Genomic DNA, 8,058 nt, shown 5'->3' on the forward strand with positions numbered 1-8,058 from the left:
TATATATCTATATATATATATATACACACATACGTACTTATACATATATATACACACACACACACACAAAGAGAAAGAGTGAGAGAAAAAAGATAGATAGATAGACAGATAGATAGATAGATAGATAGATAGACAGATAGATAGAAAGATAGATAGATAGATAGATAGATAGATAGATAGATAGATAGATAGATAGATAGATAGATAGCTGGATGGATAAGATTGACTCCCAAATGAGAATTTTACTCATTATGCAATGAACGGTATACAGCTGTGAATAACGAAAGCAATGAATAAAAAAGAAATCAATTGTATTTATTGACCAGCAAGCTTTAAGGGACATTCAATCAGTGAGACCTATTATTTATACATATTGTCCCATTATACTCCGCTGCAAAACTACACAACAAAAAATGTTACAATAAAAAATATCATTGCTATTTGTTTTAATGGCCGCAGTCTAATGAGCGAAACAAGTAAAAGGTAAAAGATAAAAACATGTGATCATGTGGTCCTGGATACGACAGCACCATATTACACTTTAAGCAAATGTCTTCTGCCATGTGTTTTGAGTGTAGCTTTAGTAGATGGAAAAATGTGAACACATTTGAATACATATATTTATATATGTTAATATGCACAAAAGTTCTTGCATAATGTAATTTATTTATGGTGAACGAAAATTGTGGGGAAAATCATTGCATGGGAAATATCAATTAAGATAACCCTATAAATTACTTCCCATCATCTGTGTATCTATTTAGAAGTCCTGCATATGTTCGCGGAATCTCGTGTATTCTCATCCGAAACGGAGATGATTACTAGCATTTAAAATGGATCGCTTAAATATTGTGGAAATTATTTCCACATGAAACCATTGGTAGTGTTGTTAATCCACAAATACAGTATGTGTGAATATATATATATATATATATACTTGGAAATGTATGCATGGCTTTCGATCATATAATAATATAAATAATATATAAATATATGCATATATACATACATATATGTACATATCTACATATATATGTATATGTACATGCATATATGGGTACAGGAGATCAAAAAAGAAAAAAAAACGTAGGCAAAATGAGAAACGAGAACATAAAAAACAAAAACATAGAAAACGAACTTTTTTTCGAACAACGAAAGAAACAAACAGAGAAACGAGTGCCTGTTTCGTTCCTCTGTTTGTTTCTTTCGTTGTTCGAAAAAAAGTTCGTTTTCTATTTTTTGTTTTTTTATGTTCTCGTTTCTCATTTTGCCTACGTTTTTTTCTTTTTTGATCTCCTGTACCCATATATGCATGTACATATACATATATATGTAGATATGTACATATATGTATGTATATATGCATATATTTATATATTATTTATATTATTATTATATATACATATGTATGTATGTTTGAAAGTATGTATGTATGTGTGTGTATGTGTATGTACACATACACACATATGTATGTATGTCAGTTTTCAGTTTTATTTCAAGATTTCTTGCCAATAGAGAAAGAGCCAGTTTCTAACCTAGATTCAAGGTTCCTTCATTGGAATTTCAACATCAACAGCAGGGTATTTTTGTATGTATGTATGTATATGTGCAGATTTGTATGCTTTGTTTTATGTATGCCTTTTCATGCACATACTTGCATATCTGGACATGCTCATATATATTTAAATGAGAAATTTCTGGAGGGTTTTACGGATTTTGACAGTTCCTGTGATGCATCCATCTGTAGCCTTCGAATTAGCTTTATCCTTTCTGGTTTTCAGAAGCTTAATTTCTCAAGATTGGTATTTAGACAGTATATTACATAACCCAGGTCCCCAATAATTACGGGTATAAATCTGAACTTGTTATCTGGATATAGTAACTGCAGATTTCTCAATAGTTCAGCGTAGGTATTCTCTTTCTCACTGATCTTCAGTTTTGTTAACATCCGCTGGGCAGCTAATTTCCACAACTGGACATAGTTTCTCTTCTCTATCCCAAATCATTATAATGCCACAGAGATGAGAACACAAGCATCAGAAAGTGGCTACTTACCTGTACCAGTAAATGGCGCGTTAGTTGACTGTAGTAGACAGTTATACTAAGTGGCTGGAAATATGTAGATGTAGGAAACCAACCTCTACGGTAACAATAGAATTTCTTAATGAACTCTTTGCAAGATATGGTGTCCCGGACACCATAGTATATAATAACAGTGCGCAGTTTATAGCGTCTAAGTTGCAAAATGTACGCAATTAAAGACATCTCTACTCCGCCATATCATCCAAGATCAAACGGGCAAGCGGAATGGTTTGTAGATATATTTCAAAGAGCATTAAAGAAATCAAGAAACGAGCTGGTCGATGACGCAGCAGTGACTCAATTCTTGAGGGTTTATAGGATACCACCAAACTCAAACACTTGTTCAGGCAAGTCGCCTGCGGAACTAATGTCTGCAATTTTTGATAAGCTGTTACTAATAAGAAAAACAAACAGAGAAAACACTAAAAATACGACAAAGTATTTTGATATAGGTACAAGGTGTTTTTCAAAATATATAAAAATGGAAGAGAAGGCTGGGAAGACGGAGTAGTAACAAAACGAATAGGCAAAATGACGAATATGATAAGAGGCGGAAATCGGAAACACAAAAGACATTTAAACCAGCAAAAAAAATAGATGTATGGAAAAGAGAAAAGAGATACCCACAGAAGTGTTCTACGACACCTTTGATGTTTCAGCACCACAAGTCGAACCTAGGTGTAGCAGCACAAGAAAGAAGAAACAAAGAGAACGGTTGGAAGTAGTGCCTAGATGGAAAAAAATATTAAACTTCCCTAGGAAATAAACCTCAAAGGGGGAGATATTGTGGCGAGAGTCATTGACACCCCCGTGTGATTGGAAGAATGGAGTAGCCGAACTCATATAGAGTAGCGTATTGATTGAGACGACAGAAGTCGTATGAGTCGTTGAGAGTTTGTATTTATTGGAGTATCGTGTTTAGTGGAGAACCAGAGTGATTAAGAAGGAGTGTCGTGTTTGAGCCCAGAACCAGAGTGATTAAGAAGCAAACTTCCTAACCACACAACCACCTCTGTCACTATATAATAACATTACACCTCTTCCATTACATAATGTAATCATGACTCCTCCCATTATACTTCTCTGCTGTTACATCATGAATCTCGTTAAACCTTTCATCTATTACATAACATAATCCCATCCCTCCACCTCTCATTATACTCCCTTTAATAGCTTCCTAATATCTGTGAAACCTCCCTCCACATCTATCAGCAAAAAGAAGCATGATTTACAAAATATTTGTTGATAAACTTTGAATATTACATCATAACATCTGAACGGAGATATGATCTATTTACCCCTTCAAATAAATATTTACGTCCACGGTAGTAAATTTATGCACCACCAAACCCAGTTGAGAAGCCCTGATGCAAAAGCTTCAAAGTATAAAACACAAACACAAACAGAGGATATTTTATTTATTTTACATGTTTCAGTGTTAAATATAGAATCAATTATTTCCTCTTTCATTGTCAAAGATGTTTATCGATGAATGAATATCGACTCCATAGACAACAGGAGAGAAGAACATAGAGAATAAGAGACAGTTAGAAAAAGTAGAGGAGCAAGAGTGGGAGTGAGAGATGTGCTTGCATTTCTATTTCCATTAGCAATATTTTGTAATATGTTTAGTCAAATAAATGGAGCCATTGGCTTGGCTTGGTTTCACTTGGCTTGGCTTGACTTCACTTTGCTTGGTAGTGCTTGGTTTGGCTTGGCGCGGCTTAGCTTGTCTTGGATTGGTAAGGCTTAGCTTGGATTGGATTTAATTGGCAAGGCTTGACTTTGTTTGGCTTCACTTCACTGAGCAGTGTTGGCTTTGATTTGACTTGGCTTGGCTTCACTTCATTGGACAGTGCTTGGCTAGACTTCACTTAGTTTGGTTTGGACTGGATTGGTAAGGCTCGGCTTAGATTGGCTTGGCTAGGCATGGCAGGCTGGACTACTTGACATGTTCTCTAGGCTGTGCTGGTTGACTTCACTTGGCGAAACTGTGCTGGTTAGACATGGTTGAGCTGACTAAGCATTTAGAGCAGGACTGGATTGGGTTGGTCTGAGCTGGTTTTGACTGAGCTTTTCTAGGCTGGTCTGGATTGAGCTGGGCTGGGTTAGGCTGAGCTGGGTTAGATAGGTGGCCTGAATGATAATAATAAAAATAATAATTCTTCCTACTAAAGGCACAGGGCCTGAAATTTGGGGTGGGGAGGGGGATAGTCAATAATACTGACTCCAGTATTTCGCTGGTATCTAATTTATTGACCCTGAAAGGATGAAAGGCAAAGTCAACCTCAGTGGAATTTGAACTTAGAACATAAAGACAGATGAAATGCTGCTAAACATTTTGCCCAATGTGCTTACAATTCAGCAGGCTCACCGCTTTATATAATAATAATAATTTCTGTTTTTCTTACCAAGAAAGGAACTGAAATTTTTTTGAGAATGACAAGAAGCGCAAAAGATTGTTTTAACTGGTAAGTCACACATATTGAGAAGAGCATTGTCATTGTGAATTTTCTTTCCTTCCCACCTCCACATCTTTTTTTCTTTTTTTCCCTTCCTTTCTATCATATAACTTGACTTTGTAAATGAAGAATCAAGTGTTTACATTTTAATGGTCTACTGATGTATACAGCAAGTTTCTTTGCTCTCACTGTCAGGAAGACACTTGACAAGAAATGGAAAGAAAACTGAAAGAAAAGAAACAATAATAATAATAATGATAATGATAATAAGAAGAAAAACCGTATGGCATATTACCAGCTAATGTACACCACTAGCTCAGAAGGAATATAAGAGACACCACGACAATATAGCCAGGCTTGTCCATTGGACACTTTGCAATAAGTATGGACCTGACAGAGCAAAAAATTGATACGACCATAAACCTGAAGGCATTGTCGAAAATAGAAATTCAAAGATCCTATGGGATTTTATGATTCAGTGTAACCATGAGATTGAGAATAGGAAGCTGGACATAGGCTTAATTGAGAAAGAAAACAAACTATGCTGGATTATAGATATAGCATGCCCAGCTGACAACAAGGTATGCGATAAGGAAGAAAGAAAAGTCGGGAGATATGACAGGTTAGTCTGGGAAGTTAAGTAGTTGTGGTCGATGAAAAAGGTAGCAGTAGTACCAATAATTGATGGAACCCTGGGAACAGTGAGCAAAAATCTCAAGAAGTACGTGGAACAAATAGGGGCTGCAATAGGGGTGGAGCACTTGCAGAAAACAACACTGCTTGGAACTGCTTGAATACTCCGGAAAGTGCTCAAAAAATAAGAGGTGTTACCTTAGTTCACTGGTAGTGAACAGCTGACACTGTAGTACATCTCCAGCGTTAGAAGCTGTGCAAAAGCAATAATAATAATAATAATGATAATAATAATAATAATAATAATAATAATAATAATAATTATAATAGATCCAGTGTGAAGAATTGCAAAATCCTGTGGGATGCAATGATCAAGTGTGATCACCTGACCAGACATTGGAAACCGGACATTGCTGTGGTGAATAAAAAAATGTCATATCTCCCGACTTTCCTTTCTTCCTTATTGCATACCTTGTTGTCAGCTGGGCATGCTATGTCTATAATCCAGCATAGTTTGTTTTCTTTCTCAATTAAGACTATGTCCGGCTTCCTATTCTCTATCTCATGGTCGCACTGAATCATAAAATGTATGATAATCGACATAGCATGCCCCGGTGATAACAGGATCAATGTGAAGGAAGAAGAAAAAATAAACAACTATGACAATTTAAAGTGGGAAATATGAAGATTGTGTTCAATGAAGAGAGTAGATTTGATACCAGTAGTAATTGGTGCACTTGGAAGTAGCATCACTCAACTACCCACATGGCTGAAAAAGATCGGTGCAAGTCTGAAGGTAGAACACCTACAAAAATCAGCATTGCTTGGAACAGCAAGAATTCTTGGCAGGGTTCTTGAATCATGACCAGTAAACAAGTGTCACCTTAGTCTGCTGGCTGTAGACGGCTGACACTTTCCATCATACACAGCAAAATAAGCCCTGAGTTTTCATATAATAATAATAACAAATAAATAAATAAATAAATAAATATAACAACAACAACAACAACAACTTATAAAAAAAATATTTATTACATCATAAAGCATTATGCTAATAGAGTTAAATATCTTGTTCAAGGTGTGAGTGATCAGCACAACATACGCAGTGTGAAGGAAACCTGAGATGAGAACGCAAGCATCAGAAAGTGGCTACTTACCTGTACCTTATCCAATCAAATGATCACCGTCACTGAAGCACAACAAAAGCAGAGGCTGGGTGGGGGCATGTGAGGGACAGGTAAATTTATGTTTTATTTGGGGAGGGCAGGGAGAGAGAGAGAGAGAGATGCAGCAGAATTCAAATTAATTAATATTCATAATAGTTCAATAATATTAATATTCATTAATATTCATAATAGTTCAATAAATTAACAGTTGAGTAGGAAAGAATATCAGTGGAAAGAGTTGGCCCATGTACACATAACCATCCTTAGAAATTGTCCATTTAGTTTTCATGTTTAGATGTTGTTATACATACATACATACATTCATTCATTCATTCATTCATACATATATATATCTTTTATCTTAGACTACTTTCTGTCATTAGAAAGGTGGCCATGCTGGGATATCACCCGAAAACATTTTGGTTGCACAAATCAACCCCAGTACTTGTTTTATTTCTAAAACATGGCACCAGGTACTTATTCTATTAGTCTATTTTGCTGAACTGCTAAGTTACAGATTGTAAAATACAACCAACACCAGCTGTAAAGTGGTGTTGGTAGGGGAAGGACAAACTCAGACACAAGGACACACACTATATATATACACACACACACAGATATATATATATATATGATGGGTTTCTTTTGGTTTCCATCTACCAAACCCACACACAAGGTGTAAACTATTCATTTTATCCATTACATACATACATACATAAAGACATACACACCTTGAGAAATTAGGCTTCTCAAAACCAGAAAGGAGAAAGCTAATTCAAAGACTACAGATCCAGTCCATCACTGGAATTTATCATTTAAATACATATGATCATGTCTAGATATACAACTATATGCATGAGAATACATACATAAAACATACAAATCTACACATACAAACAAAAACATCCTGTTGTTGATATTGAGATTCCAACGAAGGAGCCTTGGATTTAGGTTAGAAACCGGTTCTTTCTCTATTGGCAAGAAATCTTGAAATAAACTGAATACTGACATACATATATATATATATATATATATAAAATTCAGTTTGACTCAGCTCCATGTAGGTTGAGAGAATGAATCTATCTTGGTCTCAGCTACAAGCCAATGAAACTTTAAGTAGCATTGAGCTGAGTCAAACTGTTATTAAATTATATATGTAACTATACACACACTCACACATACAAATACACATATATAAACACATGCAGACATATACATGGTGTTCATAAATTATTTTTATAACGTTCACAATTTATTGTATCTAATAGAGTTGAGCCCCATCAACAAACTTCTTTGCAACCAATCGAACCCATGTAGAAGTGTTCTGATGTTTCTAATAAAACAATATTTGTTAGCCTACACTTTCCAATGAATTCTGCTGAATTATCCCTATCTTTTTATTTTTTTCAGAATTTTTCAAATTTACAGACACTCTGCATTACTGTACAAATTTTTAACATATGAGAGGGTGCTGAAAAGTTCCTGGCTTAAAGGGTATCGGAAAAAGGCCTTGTTGGAAACCTAACCTTCCAAGTTCTTTTACAGAGCTTAGAAAAACTGAAGAACCATTGCAATATGACTGTGAATCTGAGGGGAGAATATCTTCAATAAAATCATAATTAGCTAATCCTCCTGTATTTTCTTTTACCCAAAGCCAGGAACTTTCCAGCACTCCCTCATATATAGTTACATTAAAGCCATTTTAAATATTATTA

The sequence above is a fragment of the Octopus bimaculoides genome, chromosome 9, assembly GCF_001194135.2.
Source record: "Octopus bimaculoides isolate UCB-OBI-ISO-001 chromosome 9, ASM119413v2, whole genome shotgun sequence".
Taxonomy (NCBI): domain Eukaryota; kingdom Metazoa; phylum Mollusca; class Cephalopoda; order Octopoda; family Octopodidae; genus Octopus; species Octopus bimaculoides.